General features: G+C 44.8%; 1 protein-coding gene across 3 annotated transcripts in view; it reads right to left on the bottom strand.

The window, feature by feature from the left end:
* SV2B (synaptic vesicle glycoprotein 2B) overlaps window positions 1-26,986 on the bottom strand; it is a 65,338-nt gene that overhangs the window by 31,973 nt on the left and 6,379 nt on the right. Inside the window, exon 1 of one of the 3 annotated variants that reach the window (XM_017742696.1) lies at window positions 16,256-16,371. The exons of the other annotated variants lie outside the window; for them this stretch is intronic. The gene's annotated coding sequence lies outside the window, so the exon portion shown is untranslated. Of the gene's footprint in view, window positions 1-16,255; window positions 16,372-26,986 lie in introns of those variants that run through there. 3 annotated transcript variants of the gene reach the window in all.

The following is a 26,986-nucleotide window of genomic DNA, read 5'->3' as shown; positions in this document are numbered from 1 at the left end:
CAAGGAAAGTCAAAACACATTTAAACATATACTCCTTCTGGACACCTGATTTCCATTATTTTCCAGGCAGTTTCCAGCCAGCTGGCTCTCCAGCATTCCCCTGCCTCACACAGCTGCAGACACAGAGTTTGGAAGGAGAAGCACATGGGAAAGGGAGTGGAGTCACGCCAGAGCAGCCAGCACAGCGTAGGCAAGCACAGAACGTGGATTTTGCTTTAAGCTTTGAGCTACTTGCCTAAATAAAGTGTAAATGAGCTATGGATTGACATGGGCAGGCACAAGCCTGTGGCTACGTGGGCGTTGTTACCTACACAGTCAGTTGACCTATAGAAGCACACGCAAAAGCACACACTGTAAATAACAGTGCTATATGCAGCTAAAATGACTTCAGAGAAGACATTCAGTAGCACTCTGTAATAAAATGCTCAGAAGGGCTTCACTCCTGCTGCAAACACTGTGATTTTTCTGGCAGCCCAAGTGCTCAGGGTAAGGAAGGAGTAGAGGCTTTGACTTCTCTGCACAGATTATTGGCCATGCCTTGCCTGTTCTGTTCATGGAGCTGCTCCAAGGAACTTTATACAAGCTTCCTCTGCATTTCTGCTTATCTACCTGTATATTTGTGGCCCACAATTACAACACAGCCTCTGCAGAGCCTGCCAGAACTTCTTCCTTTTCTCTGCCCCTCTGCTATTTGTCACTACATTCAACATGTTTTCCTCTTCCCTTTCTTCATGCTGAATCACACCATACATTTTGCATCAAGTGAAAAAGGAAACAGGGCATTGTTCCAGGGCTCAAAAAAGAGTGATCGATAAAGTAATAGCAAAAAAAATTCAAAAAATCCCAAAGGCATTCTGATCAGGTTATAATGATCAGGAGTCTACAGTGCAGGGAGCAGTAAAGAGAAGTATTTGCATTGGCACCAGAGCTGATAATGTGCAGGGGAGTTAATACCTCTGACAGCCATCAGAAGCACTTAAGTGAGTTCTACAGCTCTTGTTTCAATGCTGGAATGATACCTTTAATGGTTAAAAAAAGTCCAAAAGTACTTTAGAGTCTCAGAACCTCCCAGTCCTGAAGCAACTTTCTTGATTACACAAAGATTTGTGTCATGACTGAACATCATGTTCTCCAAGGCAGTAAAATGTAGTTCCACAGAGACATATTTTCTTTTGAAAAGTAGGGGAAAGAGCCTTTTCTTTAAAGAGAAAAATCAAAAGAACAATATGTGCAAAAGAACATTAGGCTTTGCTTTGGAAGTCTTTAAGAATCATCTGCTGGCAGGTCATGCTTCAAAGCAACCTCAAATGTTGGAGCAGGAACAGCAGTGACCTCACTGTGTTTGTCCCTTTCGGGTTGCTACAGAACTGGATTGAAAACTCATTTTAGGAAACGAAGTAACAATAACACTAATGATCAATAGCAGAAGTGATCAGACTCTGAGTCTCCACAGACCCTATCTCTCTTTTCAAAAGGTAAAAGTATGTTCTTGAAGACCAAGTGCTGGAAATCTTTTTGTTCTCTATTTGAAAGCTGCTGAGGCTTAAAGCTGGGCTCTTTGCCTCCCAAAACAACAGGATCAAAGATCACAAACTTAGAAAAGACCTATTGAAGCATCCGTGCTCTTTCACTGACACACAAAGATTGGCATTTACAAGATGGAATCACATCTTGGGCAGCCTAAGAAATAATGACATGAGCTGATGAGTCTCACAGACCGGTGACCGTCACCTGCGTGGGGAAGAACATGTAATTCAGAGAAAAGGTCATGGCAAAAAACAGTGACTGGGTTCCCATTCAGTTTGTAGGATGGATGTTTTCTGGGATCACCCTAGGAGAAGGGGCAGTGCAGAGAGGCAGACTATATATTCAGAATGCTACACTTTTCATATTTCACACCACTTGTTTTCTTTCGTTGCCACATATGCACAGGCTGATTCACTCCAGACCTGATTCTTTAACACCCTTTCACTCAAGCTGAGCTGCACTCACTCATTAACAGCCCCATTTAGCATTTAGATGCGAAATCATGATGTGTCATAAAGACGGCAGGCTTGGATTGCTATAATTACCCTTCACAGTGATGCATGAGAGCTTGAGACAAATATACACATCACACCAAGCCTATTGTAGCAGGGTGGGTGTCAGTCTCTTCTCCCAGATAACAAGCAACAGCACAGCAGGAAACGGCCTCAAGTTGTGCCAGGGAAGTTTCAGACAGGATATTAGGAAAATTGCATCATCAAAAGTGTTGTCAAGCATTGGAACAGGCTGCCCGGGGCAGTGGTGGAGTCACCATCCCTGGAGGTATTTAGAAGACATCTAGATGTGACACTTGGGGACATGGTTTAGCGGTGGGCTTGGCACTGCTGCATCAGTGGTTGGACTTAATGATCTTAGAGTCCTTTTCCAATCTAAATTATTCCAATTGCAACCCTCGACCCTTTTAAACTGCCAGTTCCCTTTCTGAGACAAACAAGTGAGGTTTAAACCCACAACAAACGTCAGGCTCCATAAGGCAGAGTCTGCAGGGGCAGGAAGGCGAAGCAGGAAATCCTCATTCTGAGTCTCCCCAAAACTCCCCAGCCCAATAAACTGAGTGTTGGACACAGAAACTGGGAATATGTTGGAATTCAGTTCCTTTCCTCCTTTCTTTAAAATACACCTTGCTATTCTCTTGTACTCTTTAGCTCTTTAGTTAGAGATTGCTTACTTAGCCAGGAATTCAGTCATTTGAGCTCTGCAATTTAAAATAGTAACTTAAAATCTTAGATATCCTCATAATAGAAACAGTATCTTCTCTAGGAAATGGGATGCTTAAAAAAAGCAGATTAACACCTGCATTTGCATCTATGAGAGGGTGTATAGGTAAGTCTGGCATGCTGAGGTCATAAACTGGGGGCTGGAGGGTAGCAGAGCTTGGAGGGGGTACAGAGAAGGGTGAGTTTCTTGTGCCTGGTACTAAATGAAGAGAAGCCAGGGCTTGTCAGAGAGCTGAGTTCTAGCAGAGAACAGAAATCATGTGGAATTAGTGAGCAGGGCAGCTATGAGAAGGGTTTTCTTGTGAAATATTGCACCTGGGGGCATGATGGAGTTTCTGGAAGAGCAAAGAGAGCGAGGTTGTTGCTTCGTGGGAACACGAGCCGTGGGTGCACACACGTAATGGATAATGCACGTCCGTGATGTGGATCCAGCAGGGACAGAGCCAAGGCTGGGAGCTGCTGCCCAGGGCCTTTCTCTCTGCATGCTCAGGAAGGGACAACACTCAAAATCAACAGCAGGAAGGAGAGGTTATTTGAACACTAAGGAGAAGGAGAAGGACGGGACACCATAGAAATGCTTTCAAGGGATCTTTAGCATTCACCAGCATAATCCCTGTAAAACAGATGGCAGAGCAGTTTAATATTCTGCCTGAAGGACGACTCCTCCTGCAAAACATCCTCACCCCCAGAGCTGCTTTCTGCTGACAGCAATGGGAAGGTGCCCAGATCCCACAGTGACCATAAGGACATTCTGCACTCACAAAGCTGATGGTAAAAAAATTCCTGAGAATAAATTTTCCTCACTGACAGGAGAAAGATGATTATGTAGATAGGGTTCTGTGAAGTTCCAATCTCAGATTCCTAATGAGGTTGCAAGTAATTGATCTGTTTGTACACATGAAAGGACCGATTTTTGAGGTGCCTAACAAATCACAGCTCCCAGGGGAGCAGCATCCCGGATTTCAGGCAGCCAGCAATGACACCAGCGTTATCAGACAGGCTGAGCACTGTGGCAAGGAGTGATTACTGTGCTGCTAGAGGGAAGTGCTGCAGGCTGAGCATCCTGGGCTCTGTCCCTTGGCCTCTTGGCATCTCTGTGTCCCTCCAGGCTCCACATTAGGACAGCACAGCTTTCTTCTGGTGGGAATTGCAGACCCCTTGAAGCTGTGGTTATATGAATATATGAATGGATGGCAACTTGTGTCCCCAAAAGCTTAAACCTTAAATAAACCAGAATTTGGGGGAAAAAGGTCTCTGTGCTCCCAGCTTCACAGCTGAGGACCAGGAAAAGTGCTCCTGGGTCTTTTCAGGTTTTCAACAAAGACTTGAAGTCTAGCTTTTTTTTTTTTTTTAACTAAGAAAAATGCTATTTTACCTCAGGAGAACTTCGAAAATTTCCCTCTTTCCAACTAGTATAAATAATAATAACATTTATTTTTAAATCTAAAAAATTAGACTGCAATCCCATATTTCACCAAAAAAAATGCTTTCAGATCAGGTCCATTATAAATTCTTCATCTTATACTGTACAAAGTTGCCCTTTTCATTGGCATCTAAAGAAAAAAAAATAAAAGGAGGTGCATGGAGATTTGTTTCAAACTGAAACAAAATATTTCATTTAAGAAACTCCATCCTGTCAGCTGCTTGATCCATTTTTTATTAGAAATATTCATTGAAACTGATTTTTTTTCCCCCTAAATAATTCAGGTTTGGAAAAATGGCATGTTTTTACCAGCAAAAATTTTAACAGGAATTCTGATTATGCTCTCATGAATGTAAAATTGTCTCAGGTGCACCTTTAATAAGATAATATAGAGAAATACAATATAGGAAAAGAAATCCTGCTATTTATATGCACACGACTAAAAGTATCTGACCTCTGAGCGGCAGAAAAGGGTTTTTCTTCCACAGGGTTCTGATTATTGTTGGGGGGTCTTTTGGGGTTTTTTTGGTAACATTGAAATTTCTTCTGCAGCCACACAATTCAACATCCAGAAGAGAGCGGAGCAATATCATCATTCTCCTGGACAGATGGTGAGGCTGGGCTCTTGGCAAGGATCCTGCACAGGGAAAAGCAGCAGGATCTGAAGAGAATCTATATGTGAGGGAAGGTAGAAAAAGGAAATGAGGGGGCTTCAAATGCAAAAAGGTAGAAACCAAGTGAAGTCATAAGTCAGGGAGTAAGAACAGGCATTAATGGTTCAAACTATGCTCAGAATAAAGGGGGAATGGCCAGGGAAAGATGGAAGTCCTGACATATTATTGATCCACAAACTGTGGAAAAAAAATGCTTTGTAGTAACAGTTGCTCCTGCCTTCATATCCAAGGATTATAAACGCATCTGGGGCCATCTCTGTTAGAGCTCAGCCCTAAGCCTTATTAATTCTTGCTTGACTTTTTGCTTCTCTCTTTCACTGCCAAAATAACAGCAGAAAAGTCTCAGAGCATAGGACTCTGAAACACTTTCAGAGTAATTTGGCTGTGGAGGACATCACTCAGTCAAAAAAAACCCAAACCAAACCAATGATTGACCATTATTTTAGGGGGGTGATTGTATCAAAATAGACTGCATCTCTTGCAGGTCTTCAGCAGCCCCTTTCCTTACAGTGCCTTTCCATCAAATATCCTAGTCAATGGTGGTGAAGAGCAGTGAGTCCCTGGGGAGTTTCCAGGAGGATGTTCTCAGATCTGGCAGAGAATCAGTGAGATTTAATCAGCTGAAGACCTGGTCTCTTTTCTTTGAAATACAGATCAGCCCTCAGGATGTAATTTTTTACAGGATTTTAGACAGGTAAAGGAACACTATATATATCATTAGGAAAAAAATTTCCATCTGATTCCTCTCAGTGTCACAGGACTAGATGCAAAATTAGTCCTTGCAATTAATGTCCAAAAGAAACCATGGTCATCAAGCAATCTTGAAGGAGGACTATATCACAGTCCCAGGCTGAAAACCCATTGCAACTGGAGCAGTATTAGATCCAGTATAATTTCCGAGGTCTCTTTTCTTCTCTTGTTCAGAAAAATCAAGGAGGGTATAGGAGTTTTCTGGTTCTCTTACTCAGTGACATGGTAGCTGGAAGCAAAAAGGAGCTACTCTGCCATCAAAGACAACAAGATTACATGGAAGGGCATGCCAATATATGTTTCTCAGTTGTAAAATTATGTGTTAATGGCTACAACAATCAACTGTGGCTGCAAACACAGGAGGCTAACTGGGTCTAGGCAACAACAGATTTAAAAATCAAAGTCTGTAGCAGAGCCTACCTTTAAAAAGAATTTCCTCTGAACCGTGGAAAAAGAGGTGTCTTTTGTTGTAGCTTCAGAGGAGAGCACTGTATTAAGTGAAAACTAAGAAAAAAGTTCTCCTGAAACCTTTTTTATTATTAAGAAATTATTTGATAGATATGTAACACAGGTTCAAAAACTCTCCACGGAGCTTGTTAAGCAAGCTATGTGTGCCACAGATTCTGGGAAGAAGAGAAAGCTATTTGAAAGTCATTGACTTGAAATCATCTGGTTCAAAGAACTGAATTTCAGCAGTACAGATGGCACCTACTGATTGCTCCCCCACAGCACAGGTAGGACATATAGGGTAAAAGTCCTCTGTGCAGTGTGAAAAACATTGATTTGCTCAGAGATGCTGCCGGGGTCTCTGGGACAGGACCCATTTATTCACTGTTCCCACACTGTAGGTTGGAAAAGATAGTGCTGATGCAGTCCTGATATATCAAGAAATGCAGGGAAACCAGGGCTGGAGTAATTTAGTGTGTTACCAGCAGACCTGATTAATTATTTAGAGAAAGCATTTTAGTTCAAAATTCTCTGCTACAAAGTCAATTGAACTGAAGTCCTCCCACCGTTTCTGGATAATCTCTATTGATCTGTGGTGGGTTTTACACATTTCTGGGCAGGCGCACATGGTGTATGTTTGTTCCACCGGGAGAAAATACTTACTGCATTATTTGATCCCACAGTCCTGTGTTACACAACGTTCTGTGAGGAGAAACTATTGTGCTTGAAGCTGAAGCATTTACAGCAGCCCTTGGATTTGGAAGCAGAGATGGACAGGGTATGAACACAAATAGTCCAGTTGTTTGATTGAACTGTCCTGATTTATGCTGAGTAAGAATCTGGTGCACTGCTCCAATGCCTTTACATTTTTTCATTCTCACCCATCCCACTGGGGGAGATTTCATGTTTCCAGCACATTGTACACTCCAATGCCATTGCCTTGTGTGGTGGTGGTGGTGACTCTCACAGCAAAGTGGCTGTGGGCTGAATTCACCTTGTAATCCACTATGTTGTGTTATGAACTGAGGGACAGAAAGTCTCCCAGATTGTTAGAGGGAGATTATATCTTAAAGTCTGATACTCTGTTGGTGCAGACGCTTTAAAGGTCATATCTAAGACAGTAAGTGCTAAAGCAAGCTGGCACAGCAAACATGCAGCAGATGAAACAGGGAACAAGCATCAGCCAAGCCGAATAAACAGCTTTTCTGAAGTTAGGGGCACAGACTAGCAAGTTGGGTGTTCATGAGATAGATACAGAGAGGAATGCTTAACTGTAGGAGTTGGAAAGCAACAGCTTAGCAACACGTATCTATGTAAGGAGGGACAGACTACACATTAGGATTCCAGAGAAAGGCCATAAAAGGTCAATTTGACAAGCTGAATATGGATAATGAATTGAGACAGATGGTGTAAGAGTATGGTAGCTAATAAATAATGAACAGACTTGCTTCAAGGAGCAAACGCGGGGAGAAGTTGCAGCCGCGAGCTTAGTCAGAAGGGAGGTGGTGAAGGGGAAAAGAACAAAACCATGGAGGATGGAGGAGAATCACAGCAGGAGGGCTGGTGGGAGAGGAGTGTCTGCTCTTATGTGCCAGAGTTATGTGGAAATGATAATTCACCCAAAGAAAACTTAGAAATGCATATGCTTGAACTGGAATTTGGCCATCTTACTGAGATTAACAATTTTCTAGCTGAGAAATCACTCATGGTCTCTAAACATCTTCTAGATATCTGTTTCCTCGGCTCCTCCTCTCCCATTACCACAGTACCTAAGCAGCATACAGTGATCACAAGTCCCATCAAAGGCTGGGAAAGGTTCTCAGGTTTGTTTTGCACATCAAGACTTGAGGCAGAGAGGGGCTAGAAATGTATCTGAGCATTGAAATGGAAATGCTGTGTGCTGTCCCCCACATTCCAGGGGCCCCTGTGGACCAGCAAGGTAAGGATTTATTCCCATCTTCAAACCCAGCTATCCTCCACATGATGACCAAGATAAAGGTGAGCTTTGCTGCCCCACAAACATTTTCCTTAATGTGGAGCTGAGGCACAAACCCCGGCCTGGACATCAAGTAATACTTAGAGGTGTCCCAGTGCAGATGGAAATAAAGAAGTTTTCCCAAAATCACCTGGGGGAGCCATATCAGAGCCAAACAACCAGCACGTGTTTTTGCCATTTGTTTGTCTTTTTAAATATCATAACAAGCTAGAATCTTTGAGGCTTTACTGCTTATTAATAAGCCAGTCTTGCTATCAGCATTGCACCTGGCAGCATAAACCAATAGGAAATTGGATGTTTATTCAGAAACAACAGTGCCCTGGTGCCCTTTCATGAATTTGAGCATTTCTACGTGTGTTTGCCCTTGGACAGCTTATTAGGTTTAACCTTACTTGAGGCCCTGACAAGCTCCCAGAGAGGAGTGTGAGGAATAACCTTGGAAATAAACTGCTTGCAATTCAGCAGATTCTGCCTGTGTCAGACAGCAAACATCCCTGATTAACTATAAACTGCTTAGCTTATTGGCAAAGACGTGCCTCTGGCTACAAAGGGGATTTTTATTTCATCACACTTGCAACCTGAGTTATTAAATAATGAGCTGCTTAATTAACTAATTCGTTAATACATGGCTGTGATGAATAGATTTGCTCCAGTGACAGAGTCATGAAAGCAGAAAAAACCCCTGATTTCTAAGTACTGCTTTCTTTCAGGAGGGATTTTATTTGAGCAAGTATCCTATTAATTACTTCTTTCCTTCTTTTTCCTGCCTCTACCTAACAGAGCAGCCTCAAGGTCTGCTCTGTTTTCCCCCAGCTCTCCCTGCTCTTGTCCTTTCCTCTTTTTTGCCTTGCTCCCTCTGGATCCATGCAGCCAGTGTCTTCAGAGTGTTGTGCCACAGAATGACCCCTTGCCCAGTGCTCCCACACTGCTGTGGCCAGGAAGTCTCATAATCCCCAATCTCAGATGGAAGGTGGCTGTGGTACTGATAAAAGCCCATCCATTATTGCCCATGATCACCTTCCCATCACTGGGGGACCAACCAGCCTCCCCACTAATGGAGACAAAACAATTTACCGCACCTCACAGCAGCCTTTGCAGGATTGTTATCTCCTGTTTTCCATGGTACTGGAGTGTGTTGAGAAAGAACTCTAGTAGAGACATTTCCACAGGCTGGAAACCACTCCTGCCATCAGGAACAGCTCTTTCCCAGCCCAGGATGCTCAGGCATCAGTCTCTTGAGACAGCTGCTCGCCAGCTCCAGGGAAGTGTACAAATGCACTGGCCATGCCAGAATTCTCGCTCGTTCCCAGAAATCCCCTACAGCCTGTCACAGACACAGCCAACCTTATGCTTCCATCATGCCCTTTAATAAGATTGATCCCTGTGCTTCCCTTCGGGGCTGCCCAGTGATCAAGCCTAAAGGGGCACGGTTATTATGAGATCAGATAAAAGGGCTGGTTCTCAAACCAAATCCAGCCTCTTTCCTTTCTGCATAAGACCTCCAATACAATTGTATTGTGGCCTCAAGGGCTTTCAAAATTGCAAATGCACTGTTCATTATCACCTTGCCTGTGGAGAAATACAAGTGCAAGCAGAAGCAGATTTAAAGAGACTCCTTTCAAGGTTAAGTGGCAGGGAAAATACTGGAGCAATTGCTTTTGCTCCATTCATGTTCACAGCATTTTGATTAGTTTAACCTTTTTTTTTTAATATGAAATTCTACTGAGGAGACCTGAACCTTGTAAGCAACCATGATCATTCAACAGATTCCATTGTCCAGCTATCAAATTCACTATGTGCCCCACATATATCACAAAACCTACCCATAAAGTGATGTCTTCTTCTGTAAGGAGGCAATTTGCAAAGCCTGTCTTAGCTGTACCTTAAATATCCCAGATTCTCAGATCTTTGAACAACCTACTTTTGAAACCAGCATCTTGAGGAAAGTCATAAAAAGTTGCCATAGGGCCTGGAATATGTTGGTGTCGACTTAACAGCAACCTTACAGACAACAACTCTACATTTACACTTTTGTTTTATACTCATGAAGGATTTAGACTCAGAAGAGCACCCAGCAGTATTTTTGCACCTGCAGCAGAGAGGAATGGATAATTTGAGCACATGTAATCAGCCCCTTAACATTATGGAAAGTTGGGTTGCCTGGCAGTGGTTTTTCCTAAGCCTCCCTCATTCCTTTTGTGTCCCTGCAGGAGACTTTAGGATAGGTCTCTGCAAGAGCAGCTCATTTACACAGAGCCTTAAGTTGGCCAGTATCCTGACAACCCAAAGTCATGTGGCTTTCAGCTGTGCCATGGGGCATTTGCTGTCTCACAGCCTTCTGAAATGATGTTTGTGCCTCTGTGGAATAGACAAGGAAAGGAGGAAAAGACTGAAACAAAGAGAAGATGCTGTAGGAGCCAAAGAATGAGAGAAAGCAACAGCAGAGCTTGAGATACAGGAAAGGAGGCAGGACAAGGCAGGGGATGGTGAAGGTCAGAAAGGTAGGGGGAGAAAAAGGCATAACAGTACTGGTCTCAGAAAGTCGAGAAATGTTGCCTTGAGCCAGTAAAAAGAAGAAAAACAAACAAACAAAAAAACCCCAATTAGACTCAGCACTTCATAGCAGTGAGAAGGTTCTGCATTTCCTTCCCAAACACACTAATAAATTCCTGCATTCAGGTTGGACATTAATGATGAAAAAGCTTCATCTCCCCAAATTAATAGCCACAATACATCATCAGGCTGTAGCACTATACCCCATGTGTACGCAGAGAGAAAATCCTCAGCATCACCTGTCGAGGCAGAAGAAGGATTTAGCTGTTATTTATTGCTCAGTGTGACTCATGCCTGTGGGTAGGGGCGCGACAGTACAGATGGGAGTTAAAATCAGACTGCCATCGGGGGAATTTATGCCAGGAGAGTTGAATTCAGGCAACTTCTGCTTATGTTTTACCTGGAATTTCTCTATAAATTTGAACAGAGTAAAAAAACATTTTGAAAAATACGTGCCTGTGCAGACATTTGTCAGGACTCAGGCAGGTTTGATTAGAGGAAAGAAGGTTTAGTGACTTGGGCAACATCAAGAACTCTGTACATTTTCTCTAATTCCACAGATGGCTCGGTTAACCTAAGGCAAGACATTTAGTTACTCTTAGGTTTGGTTCTTTGTCTGCAAAATAGCTGTAATAACTTGTTTTCTCTACCTGTCAGAGATTGTGTAGGGTTTTTTTTTGAAAACACAGGCATAACTGAAAAGAGAATCTTGTAACCACTGATGGAGAGCTCCAAAGTTCACCTTTCTGGACTTCAGATTGTCCTTGCCAAGACCACTGTGATGTCGAAATTATGCTTGCAAGGACAGAGTCTACTGTGAATAACTTCCAATGTGCTGTTTCTGATCAGAATCAAGAATATTTCCAGCATGTTTCATAGCTCTCCTTCTGTTCCTCTCATTTCAGCCCTTGCCAAAGAAGACATGTAAGGACACAGACTCCCTGAAAATGAGAAGGTAGGTGAGAGAGATCTTGAAACTCAAGCATTCCCATGCAAAGGAGATGCTCTGACTTTCAGAGGGGGAGGGCAGGTATCTTTTGACGATCCCCATTGTCCCTGGTCCAAGTGTTCTCCTTTCTGCAGATACTGAAGTAAGAGGAATCCCTCTACCTGCTCCCAAAGCCCAGCCGCTTTGACCCAGCTCAAGGAATTTTACAGCAGAAATGCCAGCTCCCTGGCAGTGAGTTTAGTGGCAAAGGAGATGCTCTGACTTTCAGAGGGGGAGGGCAGGTATCTTTTGACGATCCCCATTGTCCCTGGTCCAAGTGTTCTCCTTTCTGCAGATACTGAAGTAAGAGGAATCCCTCTACCTGCTCCCAAAGCCCAGCCGCTTTGACCCAGCTCAAGGAGTTTTACAGCAGAAGTGCCAGCTCCCTGGCAGTGAGTTTAGTGAAGGAATATGGCTCTCAGTAAAATTTAAGCAGCAAGGAACTTCATCATCTTCCTTCCTGCTAGGAGTCTGGGACTTGCCTCATGTACATATTGGCTGGTCTCCACTTGCCCTGAGCTTGTTTGCAAAATCATGTTTGGTATCCAGGCACCCTTTGCCTCAGCCCTCTCCACACCTCAGCTGGAACCCAGCTCTTTGTGTCAGCAGGCAAATTGAGGGACTGAGGTGGACAGCTGCACGTGGCCCCTTCTGAGGGTTTCATCTGTCAGTGTGTTATTACCCAGTTCCAGTCCTCGTCCCGACACACTGAGATCAAACCTCGCCAGGCTCCTCGGGGACGTTTTGGCTGCCCGTCCTTTTGACTGTCATTCTGATAGTCCAGAGCTCCAGGAGAGCTGGCCATGCTCTGTGTGCTGCACAGCCAGGCACAACGGGCCCCAAAGAGCTGCTCTTGAAAAGCATGTCAGGGACTGGCTGCCAGGATTTGGGTTTCAAGTGCCCCCCTATTGCCAACCCTCCCCACAGCCGTGTTCCTCCAGGTGGCCTCCGATGACCAGATGCATGGGATCAGGGAGCATGGGCTTTCCTCTAGCTCCTGCTTTCCCAGGACTCACAGGGGAGCCCCTGAATTTGGCAGCATCTGCAGGTGGTGCAGCCTGAAATGTGTTGTCACACTTACTCCTACTGCTGATGCTGTTCCTCCCCACTGAGCTGCAGAGGTTGTGTCCTGCGCCCCGGCACAGAGCTCTGTTTTCTCTCCTCCCTTCAGCCCCAAGTCAGCTGGCAATGCTGTCAGGACTGAGTGGAGTCACCCACTGGCAGACGGCTCTGGTGGCCAAGTGGCTGCCAGATTAGCACACACCAAAGACCTGTGTTGGGAGGAAGGGAAGGCATGACAAGATAGCAGCTTTTAAAAGGTCTCCATGCAGTATCTGCCTTCCTCACCCCCAATGTGGGGTCTGTTTTCAAGCATATGTTGGGACATGGGAAATATCTCTTGCAATGGGGGAGAAAAAAAAAAACACCACAGTCTCTTTGTCCTCAAAATGTAAATGAGATGGACTTGCAGTCTCATAATAGGGGACAAAGGGATATTTAAGAAATTTGAAAGGCAAGAGATTAAAATCTTGCACAAGGAAATTCCTGTTTACACACTAACCTGTGGGGGCCCTGGGAATAAAAGGCAACATCTTGGCAGCATTAAAAAGAAGGGATTGGATGTATTTGAGGAAAAAAAGTCAGTTTCATTTGAGTTTCTTTTTCTACAACATGTTTTTTCTACTGGGAGAAATAAGTTCTTCAAGACATGAGGCAAATATCAAGAGAACTCTCTGGTGTGGGCTGATCTGTAACTGTCCACCAAGAAGTTTTCTTGGACATATTTTGCTGGTGCCAACTGTCAGAGAGGGGATCCCAAGCTAGATGTTTCCCTGGGCTGTCAATCCTGGGTAGCAGTAATAGGAAGGCTGTGGAATGTCTTTCCCTTCACCTGCTGCACTGGGACTTTTGACACAGAAATGACACCAGAAGATAAAGTGATATCTCAGCAAGTGGCTTCTGCTCCCCACGGGGAAGAGAGAATTACAGTCTATCACACCTGGAGTAAAGCTAAAACAAGATAAATTCAAGACTTTTGCTAGAAGCAGGAATCTTGGATGATGTATGGGAGAAGGCAGGAAGAAGTGGAGTGTGAGAACAGGTGTCCTCCAGATGACAAGCCTGGGGGGATTAGCTGGCAAATTTCAAGGGGATAACAAATCAAGGCAGATCACACTAATGCCTCTTCAGGGGAAAAAGGATAGAATATCCCAGGTGAAGAAAGTGGCAAGAGGGTGATGATCAGAAGTTATTTATCAAAGTGTAACCTCACACTCCCTTGTCAGGGAGCCAGGGAATAGCCGACAGACAGGGTGGATATCAAGCCTTTCAGCTAACACAGACTGAATAGGCAAAAAGCTGCTTTCTGATGGCACTTTAGTGATGAATGTAAAGTCTGGTGGCTGCAAAATCTTTCTGGTTGCCCAGGAATAAACAGCCAGAGCACAGAAACCCATAGTGCCAAACCTCCAGGAACAGATCCCGTCACTGCAAGCCAGGCAGGAGGGGAAAGAGGTGACCAGTTCCCCTCTTGCTTGTATGAGATCCCTGCAGGGAAGTGATGGTAGGAGACCATCATGGACCTGTGATTAACACCTCAATTTTGGACATTTTATATAGAAAGTTCTTTCTCTGAAACAGATTTTTTATAGGGCTCTGTGTGACTGCCATCTCTGTCTCTATTTCCTGTTTTGGGGATGGCATTGAGTGCTTTCTACCTTCCGAATATGCTGCGAGATACTTGGGAACAGAGGTAGGCAATGTTGCATCTCTGCTGGATAAGGGCATCCAAATTGCTGTTGCTTGGTAAAACTGGTGTGTTTGTGCTGTAGAGGAGGTTGGTTTTCAGGCCTGTGGAGTTGGTGCTTTGCCTGAGCACTGAATTCCCTCATCAAGTTTTCCAGCGAGGTGCAGATATGAGGACTCAAGGTAATGAATATGGAATGGGGACACTGCCGAGTCTCTACAGCCCCTGCACACATGGAAACCTCAAACAGATCTAGAGATGGGCACAGAGCTGACAGCTGAAGGCATTGACGTGCCTGCTGTGTTTTAAGCTCAGTGCTGGAAGAGGGCCAAGCACCGCCTGCCTCTTTTCCACAGTAAATGGGTTTACTGCTGGGATTGGGATGAGATGTGTTCTAAAACTGGTCTGTGGAAGGGTCTGTTATTTCCAAATAAAACAAGTTTCTCAATTCCCTGTAGGGAAGCTGGGGATTGGACACGGTGGCAGCTTCCATAGTTACCAATAACCCATGACTGGGGCTGGGTCCTGGCCAGACCCCCATGCTTTGAGGTGCTGGTGCCCAGAGATTGCTCTAGGACTGGCCTATGGCCTTTAGTGGAGGCAGTCATGGGCCACATGACACAGCTGCCTGGACATGACACAAGGATATTCCCTGCTCACTGCTTCCCATGGCCACGCGCTGCTGTGCAGGGCTGCTCACACCTGTAGGATCCAGGTAAAGCCTTTTTTCCACACAATTAGAGAGCAAGAAAAAGCCACACTATACCTCTGAACTAATCTGAGCCAGGCTCCACAACAACCTCCAGGTGAGGCATTTGGTCCTTCATGGTTTTTTTAATTTTTAGTAAGACCTTATCTCATAAAATTTGGTGTCTAAAAGGTGTGTCCGTCCTCTACAGAGTGTAGGGGACAGCTTTACCTGCTTCCTAAGTGCCCCCTGCCCAGCTGTCCTCATCTAGACTCTCCTTCCAAGGTTCTGCAGGAGGTCTCTGTTCAACACCAGCTGCACGGTGCCTGAATTTGGGGTAGCAGAGTTTGATGCAGAGTTGAGAAGATTGCAGAGGTTTCCTGTCTGCAAGCAATGTACCTCGGAATTTCACTGTGAGATGAGCAGGATTTTCTCTGGGAAGTAACTCTCCCTCATCATTTAGAAATTACTCTCCTAATTTGTTGAAAACAAGGAAAATCTCTCTCCCTGAGGGTTCCCAATCTGTTGCTGTCTTTGACTGTTGCAAATTCTGGGGGAACTCCCCTGTGGTCAGAGCTGGGTGACCAGCACAGTTGTGCCACTCACTACAGTGGATTGCAAGCATAGCAAGGCTTTGTGAACCCAAATTCATCCCTGATATTTGCCTGTATAACCCCAGGGCTGCCTCAGTGCTGTTCCTACAAACAACAGCCACTTCTGCCCTTCTCACTCAGAGCACCCACCTCTCCCAGCCAGACTAAAAGCCAGTCTGAGCTCACAGAACCCCTGGTACAGGCAGGGAAGTTTTGCCTGACTTTTCTGTCTACTTCTCCCATTTCCAGCACTTTGCAGGAGGGAAGCACCTGCAGCAAGGGGTTCCCCTGCAGCATGACATCATGCAGAGAGCTCCCTTGGCTCATGGACAGGGCTGATTTCTTCTGGTAGAGTAACCCTGGCTGCCAAGCGAAGGCAAAGCTGCTGATCCTTCGGCACAGCACCCTCAGCACCTGCCCCCAGCCACAGACCAGCTCCTTCTCAGACTCATTTCCACCCTAACCTGACAAATCGCCCGCTGTGCTGCTACAGATGGCTGAGGCACTGCTGACTTTCTCTGCTCAAAAGTGGCCAAGCTTTCCAGCTTTCCTGCCCTCCCTGGCTCCTTTCTAGCTCAGTCATTCTGTGTGATTTCTTTTTTTTAACATATTTGACATACTTTTTAGGAACTTACCAGCAACATTGGCTCATGCTGCTGGTCTATTCACCCCTGAGCTCTGGGATGCTGAGGAGCAGTGTCTGTACTTCAAAGGGTGCTAGAAATCACCGTGCTTTACTTGCTGTAGGAGACTGTGTGAAGAAAGAGTTGGAAAATCTGAATCAGCCTCCTGAGCTGATCGACTCTGAGAAGGGTAAGATCAGAGAATATTTAATTAGGTTCCTAATTACAGCAGGTATTAACTGTCATAAAATCACCTGTGTTTGGATCCCGGAGCAATGTGAGCTGGAGATTTCAGAGATATGCATTGCATAGATACACACAATTATTCCTTTGGCTTGATCCCAGCTGCAAGAAAAGCAAGGTGCACTATCAGTGACTGAAGATTTAACTCTAATGTGTCATTTATTCTTTCCACGATAAAAACACTGTGAAGAAATCACACATGGGCAAAGATGGGTTCAAATACCATCAAGACCCACAGTATTTCAATCCTAAAGTAAAATCAAAATAATAAAAAAATGGGATTACTATTGGAAAGCTCATATGTTACGTGGAGAAAAAACACCTTACGTCTCCTTTCTGCATCCCTTCTAAAAATACAGTCCTGCTGAGAGGAACAGACATTGTTTCTTCCACATGATTCTGACTGAGAGCCCAGAAAATGGGGAATCTACTAGAAATCAGGGGAATAACTCTGAAGGTTAAAAAAAATCAATCTGAAGTGTTTTCTACTCCTTGCTTGTCTGTCTCATCAGGCTGATAAAGCAAGAAAAAGCATCAAAAAATAGACAGGTTTTCTATGAAAAAAAAGAGGTGCTAAAAATGTTTTTTCTTCACATAAGTAATATTTTTCTTGAAAATTTGGCTGGTTTTCCCTGAGGATTCAAAGTTCTGCAGCAGGTTTAGTAATTTTCAGTGTAAATGGACAAAAGGAAACATTTGCTTCTCAAACATTTCTAATTTGTCCAGAACAGATGCCTTTTCTTTTGAGAATAAAATTTTTGGATGAACATTCTTTGACCAGAGGGAATGAACTTGTTCTTCAAAGATAGATGGGGAGTTTCTCTTTTCCATGAACCCATTGGCTTCATTGGATGTTGTAAAGGGACTGTCCAGCTCCAGTAGAGCTGTCCAGGGGTGTTGGGACATTTGCAGCAGATGTAAAAGCCTGAAATTCAAACTGATGCTGAAATTTAGACAAAGCTTCCTGACAACAACATTTCTGGGGCTGAAGGACAGGATCTTGAGGGGATAGACAGAAACCTCATCCGTGGGGTTGCTGAAAATCAAAGACAAACTGCTGTCAGTAACTTGTGTTAGCCTGCGCTGACTGTACCGCCGAGCCAGAAGTTTTTGGAGACCTTGCTTTAACCCTTCTATGAGTTAAAGATGGAAAAGACACCACCGCATGGCAGGAGGGGGTCAGTGCTGCTGTTGGTTTCCAACTTGCACAGGGTGTGAGGAGCAGCTTGTTCTCTACATCAGCCCAGTGGCAGGTAGATTAAACATCAGCTGGTGTCTGGCTGCTGAAAAGAGCATCCAAATGCCACCCAGAATTAAGGGGATAAGGCCAAGGCTGCCAGGAGATGTTAAATCCAGAGAACTTCATCTGTCTGTGCGTTTCTCTTGAGTCGTTGCTTTTGCAGTGGAGGAGCCCTTCACTGCAGGCAGAGCAAAGTGCTGCAAGCCTCGGGGAGCACTGGGCTGATGAAATATAGATGGGAGCCAGGCAGGCTCCTCAGGCTGGGTAAATACATGCACTGTAATTGACTCCATCTTCAAGCAAGAAATGCTCTGCATAAGGATGCAGAACAGGCTCGTTTGGTAAAGTGTGATATGCACAATTGACTCAGCAACAAAAAGAAAGAAAACCCCTCCTGTGTGATGAGTAACTGAGTAGCAAACAGGTAACTCCATTTTCAACCTTTCACCCTTTTTACTCCACCTATTTTCCATCACTCACTCAGATGCTATCTCTGATGTCCTATGGAAGGAGCATCTGATGAAAGCAGATGCAGCACGGGCATAGTATCCCAATCCAAAGCACTTGCAGTCTCCACAACACTCCCAAAGAAAACATCTGCCTACCTGGATCTGGCAGGAAATGGAGTTGCTGATGCACAGATCATGCCATGGCGACAAGCCAATGGCGAAGTGGTTACTATCATAATGAACATTTGGTAACAGCTCTTTTCCAGCTGCAAGGACAGGAATTCTCACTGGGGTGCTCCAAGTTCATGCAAACCTGAACAGTTGCTCCCTGTGAAATTGCTGAAGGCTTTGAGGGTCCTGCCTGTCCTTTCTATACGAGCTGGATCCTGGGAGAGCTCTGTCTTTATGTGCTTTAACCACACACGACTGGTCAGAACAAGCCTCTGCTTCTGCAACCACAGTAAATTAATTATTTCTAGGCACTTCTCAGGAGCCTCCCATGCTTAACTGGATCTCCCTCACTTGGAGCAAGCAAGATTCCCCTTCCTGGTGAGAAGACGAAACCTGAATGACCACACCTGTCAAGGGCAAGGCACAAGTCCAGACATGGGCAAACAGGGCCAGATGGATGTGAAATGAAGCCATGTAGATTCTGAATTGAACTGAAATCCCATGCAGATTGAACCTCATGATGGAATCTCACAGTGGAAACAGCAGAAGCATCTCCTGCTCAAATAGGAATTTGAAACATTTTGAAACAGATATTGAAAATTATTTTTGCTAACAGCAGGGACGAATTTCACCCCAAACCCACTCAGCTCCAAGCTGCATTTGTGGACAAATTAGTAATGCCTGGTATCCTATATCTGCCCACTAATTAACTCAGCAGCCACTGCCAGAGTTAATCAGGGAAGCAGCCTCATTATCCCCAGCATCCCCACAGGGCAGGGATCCACCAGCTGCCACCTCCCACGTGCTGCAAAGGCAGGGCAAGGAGCTGCTGGTTTGGTTGCTGTTGAAAGGCCACTGAAGCACCTACCAGCTCCCCATGGGAAAGTGGGTGTCTGTGGGTGCCTGTGGGTGTCTGTGGGTGCCTATGATTGCCTGTGGGTGGATGGCCCCAAGCCCTGCACCACCACTCCTGCAGCCAAACAGCTTTTCCCATCCAGGGGAGATCCCTCCACAGAGAGTTCCTCCCAGACACTTTGCACTGATGGAAAGTAGGGATTAAAGGAAGAAGCTGAACAAGAGCTACACTTATTAATTGGGAAAAGACAAAGGCTGTCTCCTACAATTCAGGTGCCACAGACTCTAATGGGGCCCTGAGCCTCCATCCCACAGCCCTCGGGCTGCTGCGTTTCCAAAGCATTAAAAGGGGAAAATCCTCTCATTCAGGAAGATGTGCAGGAGATCAAGACCCCTGGGGAGGGTCTGTTCCAAGCTGACCTATTTGATTGGGGGATTTAATTCCAACCTGTGGGGTTGGCAGGCCGGGCATTCCTTCCCATTTGAGGGAAAACCTGTGCAGCACAGATGTGAAGCCTTCATTTGCTTCCTTCCTTGCCGTGCATTTCTGCTGAGCCACACAGGCTCAGATGCTGGAAGTCTGCCAAAATCACAGCATTATTTCATAGCACATATGAGGGAAAAAAATCCTCAACAATAATTAATTTAATAATTATAATGAGGTCCTGCATTTTTCAGTACACTGCTGGGAGATGGAAACTCTGGATTGTTTTTTAATCAAATGGCTTATCTAAGTCTAGTAGGAATTAAAAACCGTTTCAGAATTTGATTTTTAAATGTCAAAAGAAATATTTTCTTTTGGAAATCTTCCAGATGGAATATTTCCCAGTGTAAAAACTTGTTTTATAATTATGAAAAAATAATTGAAATTGAAGAGCTACACTAGATGCTCTGAAAGAATGAAAAAGATGCCAAAATGATAGCAAATGACTTTCACCATGAACACACATCCCATTTTAATAGCAGTCTTGATTTTTAATTTGATTTCAAATATGTTATGGATCACAACCTTAGGGCTATAGATTAATCCAGATTTGCTCAGATGAGAATCCATCCATCGGCCCTGCTGTGACTATGTTCTTCTAATCAAATGCATTTAACAATTGTCATGAAACACTAAAAAAACCATTTACAAACCGCTTATTGACTCCCATAAACTGAACTGATTCATGTCATTTTTGAAATCGAGTTTCAATTAGGTCCAAAGAATAATGAAAACACAAATCCTGCTGCAGACATATCACCTTAGCCTGAGCAAGGAAGATAAATCTGATCCCTTTTTTCCTTACCATTGGGGAAAAATTGCCTTGTTTTGTTTAGCAAATGTTGGCCAGTTCGCTCAGGCTGTGAGTAAGCAAAGCTTTGCTTGCATGTTCAGTCACAGGCATTTCTACTGACTTCTCTCTCATAGGATGCTACCATCAAATTCTAAAAATATTTCATAAAATTATGGCAAAATTGGACCTAATTTATAGATAAAACAACCAGAAACCAATTCTCAGTGATGATTAAAATAAATGCAGTCCAATGCAAGGACTAAATTCCCCTTGCAGGAAGGATGGAAATCCTGTCTCTCCTTCCTCTGTCTGAACCTCCGTGTGACCCAGAGAGACCAGCACCACTTTACCCAGCCTGTCCTGTTCATCCAGGCTGGATGGCCTCCCTGCCTGCTACGTGGCCTGGTGCTTTCAGGACAGATTATCCAGCATCTCTGCAGATTACAGCAGCATTTTAATCAAGTTGATATCTTTTCTCTGTTTATACTTACACTAATGAGTTAAGAGACATTTTTCCAAAGTTTTGCTTTGATCACAGGACAGATTTGCATGTCTGTTTTGGACACTCAGACAATGAAGGGAACTTCCTTCTCCTGCTCAAACATGTCTTTTCTGACAGCAAAAAGTGACTAAATGTCTCAGGCCAAGCTGTGATGCTGTGACACTCCCTACAGTCACAGCCCACAGATCAACCCTCTCAATCTCTCACGCTTTTGGCCCCTGCCTCTAACCCCAACTCTCCTCCTGCCTCTGCCTTTATCCTATAACTCATCACAAATCCCTTTCCCCTCTCTTCTCTCTGCCTGCACCTCCATCCATCACTGTCTCTCCCAGGGTTTTGGGGGTGTGTAGGAGGTGAGCCTGGAGCTGTTCTGTGAACACACAGACCTCAGGTGTTGGCTCTCCTCACAACCAGCCTTTGAACACCTGCAACAGCCTCTGAATGCCACAGGGTCTCTGACAACTCATCCTGACCCCCATTTGCAAACCCCACCCCCCTGAGCACTCCCACACCTTGGCTCGGAAACTGAGGAACCCAAACCCACGTCCTGATGGTGCCTTTTTGTTAAAACCCACAAAGCTATTTTGGGTCTGTTTGTATGGTATGGCCAGATGTATTCAAACAGAGACTAATTTCACCAGCACAAACTTGTCCTCACATAACTTCATTTTCATCCAGACAGAAGCTTTTCAAGCAACAGCAATGAAACCCTTTCAATATTTAATCAGCTGCGTGGCCTGGAACTGCAGGGACCAGCAGCAGCTGCCTGGCACAGAGCGGGCGAGGGGGGATGGGGGCTCTCGTCCTCACCAAGCCTCTCTCCATCCTGAGAACTTGCCTCCTCTCCGGATTTGCTGTGGAGAAAGCCAAGTGGGAGCCCTGTTTCAGCCTTCTGCTTGAGCTGTGACAGCTTTCAAACATCATGGCTTTGAAGCAACTTATTTTTCATTCCTCCCTTCCAAATTCCCTGATGCTTTCCAGGTGTAAATCTTACTTCCTTTCCTACTGATGGCTGGGAAATTGCTGTGCTCAGTGCCCTGTAATTGTGAGTCAGCAGGACTTGAGCTCCCTCCCATTTCTTTCTGGTTTTAAAGCAGGCAGGGTGTAAGCTTTGGCTACAGACAAGGCTTTGCAGAACTTGCAGGGTGTGTGTTGGGGCAAAATTAGGCTTTTCCTAATCTTTCCTCATTCCCTTAGTGCCTGTTCCGTGTGTGTCAGAGGGACTGCAGGAGTTTAAAGGACATCATCTGGTGGCTCTGCAGCATTCAGCACAGACTGTTGGTAGCCAGCACACTTAAGGAGGGTTGCTTGGAAATAGAGCCTTAAGGAGAGACCCCAAAGTGACCCGCTTTAGTCATGCTTGACTTTCTAAAATCATGTCAAAGCACCAAATGCTTTCTGGTCAAAAATGGTCTATGAATGTTTCCTACCAGAGCCCCCGAGCCCTGCAACCTGACAGTTTTGCAGTGTCTGAGCTCCTAAGAACAAAGGATCCTCCCCTGCTAGAATTTTAAATGGATACTAATAACCAACCCTAAACACCCTTATCTAAAAGAAGGGGGAAAAAAGCACCAAAAGCATATCCAATTAGTGATAAATAATAAGTACAAGATTAATTAAAATTACTCTGTTCCTAATTCCCATCCTCTGGCTCTGAGAATGCAAAAGGCATTCCCCATCTTCCCAAGGGTGTCCCACCACAGTGCCCAGAGGGCCAGTGACTGGCAGTGGTGGCAGCAGGATTTGTCATGCATGTGCTGGCCCCACTGGAGATGGGCTCCCTGCTCCTTTCATGCTGGTCACAGCCTGCCTGGGCTCACCAGGGAGGCTCAGCCTGCACCAAGCCCAGCAATTTCGGGTCTGAATTGCAAGTGAAAAGACTCCTCATCTCCTCCTCAGTGCCAGGAAGTCTGACTTTTTCAACAGCAGCTACATATCAGGAGAAGAAACCACTGGGATTTCTCGATCTGGGTCTGCCTATAAATCATTTAACACCTCATTTACGCCTGCTTATAATTAACGCACACTAGATTGCTGCAATGAAACAGTCCTGACAAAACATCTGAAATGCACTGGGCTGCAAGTGCATTGGTTTAGGGGTGTAGAAGGACAAATGAACCCCCCCAAGAAATGGCTGATCCCACCAGTACTCTCACTTTCAGTGGAAGCAGATGAGAGGAATTTGGGTCAGGTTTCCTCCTTTGAAGTGGGCTGAAAGCATTTGAGAATCCGTTGCCATTTTGTAAAAAGCCCACACTTCTTGTGGCCCCAAGCAGCATGAGCCCAAATAATCTCCTCTTCTCCTACTTCCCATCTATCAGGGCAGAGAGAGCCCAGGACTTTGTGTACAGAGCAGAATTATCACTTTTTGCATTTATTACATTATGAGGTACCATATCTCTCATAACAGCCCATCCATCACTTATTCTGGTATAAGTCCAGAGAAATTTTACTTATTTTACTGGATTTACAGCCCTGAGAATAACATCAGGATCCACCCACCCAGGACAGTTTGTAAATCTAAAAGAACTTTTATCCATCAGTAGGAGTGTCCAGTGCAACACAGCCTCTGTGCCAAGTACAGCTGGAGAAGAATTTTGCTTACTACCATTCTTGTCCCCCAAACCCTCCATCATCCTCAGGGAGGCATCCAATTTAATCTGCCTCTAACCTGATACCCTAGATGTGCTCCTCTCCCAGGGAGTGTGACTCACAGGAGCTGCAGAACAAGGTGTAACTGGGCTTGATGGAGGGCCGTCACTACTTGTAGGACTGCAACATAAATGAGGTTCCTCAAAGAGGTCACCACCACCTCCTCCATGGCAGTCTCCTCCGAATATCAAGGCAGAGGGGGGCACCAGGAGAATCCTGCGTGCCTGAGAAGGGCTTGGATATAACTTCAGGAGGCCAGGAAACTGTAAGATGCAATAACTACAGCAGTTAATCTGCAGCAGCCTGACCATCTGCCACAAAGGGCAAGAGAAATGTCCCCTGGAGGAGGCAGGTTTTTCCCTGATGCCTAGAGGGATATGGTGGGAGCAATCCCTGAGACACCACTTGTGTCCTGACAGAGGACCTGTCTTCAGTTTACCACTGCAGTACCTCAAGAGTAGGAGGGGTGTGGAGCATGTCATGTGCAGGAGCAGATTGTCACCCATAGCACTTTCCCCACGGTCAAAAGGGGTCAGCCTCTTGCATTTTACAGAGCACCCCGCAGGGATTATCTCCAGGCCAGGACTGGGAAAGCCTCCACACTGCAGTGGTGCTCAGAGGACACCACACTTCTTACTCCCAGCCTGGGAGGGTGGGAGGCCAAGGAGGCAGCTGCTGTGCTGGCAGCACGGTGGGAACACGGGCTTGAACAAATCCATCCATCACCCAGTGGGGAGCTGCTGAATTCCAGCTCTCTGCAAACTCATCTTCCACAAGAGCTGCTGTGAAGCAGAGAGAAACACCAAGTTTGACTGGAAACACTGAATCTGTGAGAACTGGGCCCTCACAGTCCTGCAGCATCTCCTGGAGGAGCCTGCCCAGCACCAGGCTTGACACAGTCCTCATGCCAAGAGGCGTCTTGGAGCTGTACCTGGCTTCTCTTGGTCAGTTCTGATGTTGCCTGGGTCTTGGATTTGAAAAGATAAGTCAGCAGCCCTACTGACTATCTCCTCCACATCACAACTTGGCAAGTCTCTACCACATCCCTCTCTATCTGTAGCCATATCTCCAGGTTTGACATTAAGGTGAGCAGAAAACACCTCTGAAAACCTGCAGCCCCTCCAACTTTAATGAGGGAGATTAGAATACTTAAAGTACTCTCACATTTCCACCACCTCTGAGTAAGAGAAGCTGTAATTTCTTCTGCCACCCTGGCATTAGGGCAGCTGAGAACATGCTCAGGAGAGCTTAGATATTGGAGACTCTCTGACGTCTGTTTGTAAAGATTCCCTGGGGTGGTACTAGAAAAAGAGAAGAATTGTCCTCAAAGTGGCCTGAGCTACCCAGCTCCCTTGCCTTGACTTAAATCTCATTCATAAGAGGTTCTCCCCTCAGTTTTAACCCAGCTCCTCTTTTGATCCAACAAAGCCAAGGGAATCTGCCAGGCCACATCACTTCCTTCTCCCCCCAACACCAGTGAGTTTCCTCTGCTGTAACCGTGATCACCAAGTCGTGACTGCACGGGAAGAACAAACAGGCTGAGCAGATGGGGTGTGCGGGAGGAAACCCTCATTTAAAATGCAAATAGCTGGTGGTAATTTAGCAGATGTGGTAAGAAAAATCTGGAGAGACAAGCGTGAGGTGACAGGATTCCAATTTCAATCAAATAATGTGGAAGTCTCCCTGGCAAGGAAAGGTTTCATCTTCCATCTTCTTGATTACCTTGTCTTGAAGAGATGATTGATGCGAAGTGCCTTCACAGGAATGATCTGGACTATTCTTCATTCAAGATCCCATATGACTCCCTGCCCTCACCAAATGGATTTTGTTTTCACAAGGGAAATCCATCCTTTATAACCCAAATATCCATAAGAAAAGACTAAAATTCAATTAAAGTAATAACATTCATTAATTCTCTAGCACATTCGATTCCGTTTCTATCCAGAAACAAAGAGTTTAGGATCGGTCCTTCAATTCCCCATTATCAAATCAGGGTGGCTCAGGAAATTTGGGACATTATGAACATCTCTACATCCAGCATATTGTAATATTCATTTGGCCCTAGAATTTCATCTTGGCAGAAGCACCAGAGTTATCACAGATGGGTATGAGATTTTTCTCTTTATAAATATTACAGAGGCATTAATTAAACAGGGGAAATTAACTGCCTGTCTCAGCACTGCAGAGGGACAGGAAAGCACAGTCACCACTGGCCAGCATCTCAGACTGAATGTGGGAGAAGTGCACACATCAAACTGACAGCAGAGATACTCTGGCATCAACATTACTGCAGGTTTTAGGAGATAATTCAACAAGAAAAATAATTTATAGACATTTCTGGTGCTCAGAAGCAATATTCCAGGAAATGTGGAATGAAGGATTTTCAACCTTTTGAAACAAACCATGGTGTTTTGGTTAAAGGATGCAAAAGCTGTCCTCTCTAAGATGATTTCCTCATATTATCAACCCCCCAAAGACAACAAATTGGGCAGTTCCTGCACTTGCACTCTCTCCTTCTTGCCCAGTGCTGGGATTAAGCCACGCAAAGCCCCTTCCAGTTCCCCATGTTCTCTTCACCCCCTCTTTACCGCACAGATTTGGTACAAAAGATTGTCCCCCTGAAACGCATTTGAAACAAAACTCCAAGTCAAAACCTGCTGCTGAAGAGAGGAGGATCTTTTTCTTTAGAATTTAGTATAGCTGGTGCTTCTAGGTTTCTCTAGAATAATCACAAACCCCAAAGTGCCCTACTCTCAGTGTTACCGTATCTAACATCAAAGAGTAGGAAATGTGTGAGTTTTTAGCAAGTGGAGGTTTCTACATGAATACATCATGAGAGGAATATTTTTATAAACAAGTCATCTCTGAAATGTTCTCCAGAGCTAGTTTTAATTCTGCTTGTCATAAATAAATCTAGGAAAAAGAATTGGTTTGGTATCCCCAAACCAAATTCTGCACCAGTTTTTAGGTAAAACTCAGGTCTGTCAAGAAGGCCATATCTTTGAACCTGTTAGAAAAATTGCCAGAGCTTCATCACTACATTTCTCCTTTGTTTTTTCTGTTATGTACAGACCTTTACAGATTCAACACAGCCAGATTGCAAAGGCTGCTCTTAGGTTTATTATTCCCTGATCCTCTTTAAACAAGGGCCCTAAATTCATCTCTGGTATAAGAGCTCTGCTGTCACTCAGCTAAGATGCAGGACACCTATTTTGAGAATCCTGTGAGACACTGACTTGCAAACCTCTCATTTGGAGTAATCCAATGTCCAGGACACCAGACAGCTCATGGTCCTAATAGTGTCCTGTGACACCCTCTTCCCTCCAAACATCTTTATCTGCACCTCTCTCTATA

The sequence above is a fragment of the Corvus brachyrhynchos genome, unplaced genomic scaffold, assembly GCF_000691975.1.
Source record: "Corvus brachyrhynchos isolate BGI_N302 unplaced genomic scaffold, ASM69197v1 scaffold97, whole genome shotgun sequence".
Classification (NCBI taxonomy): Eukaryota; Metazoa; Chordata; class Aves; order Passeriformes; family Corvidae; genus Corvus; species Corvus brachyrhynchos.
Note: the sequence above shows the minus strand (reverse complement) of the source record. Positions and strands in the feature narration are given on the sequence as shown.